Raw genomic sequence first — 261 nt, forward strand, 5'->3', positions numbered from 1 at the left:
GAGAGAGAGAGAGAGAGAGAGAGAGAGAGAGAGAGAGAGAGAGAGAGAGAGAGAGAGAGATTGACAGAGCCCTGAGTGGCTTCTGTTTATTTAATGAAGTAAATCTACTTGTTTAGCAAAAGGACATGGCACTCAAGGTCATCTTCGATTACTCAAGGTCATCCTCCATTACATAGTAAGTTTGAAGCCAGGCTGGGCTGCAAAGGGCCCTGTCAAAGGAAGGAAGGAAGGGAGGAAGGAGGGAGGGAAGGAGGGAGGGAA

This window comes from Grammomys surdaster, unplaced genomic scaffold, assembly GCF_004785775.1.
Source record: "Grammomys surdaster isolate TR1022 unplaced genomic scaffold, NIH_TR_1.0 125769, whole genome shotgun sequence".
Classification (NCBI taxonomy): domain Eukaryota; kingdom Metazoa; phylum Chordata; class Mammalia; order Rodentia; family Muridae; genus Grammomys; species Grammomys surdaster.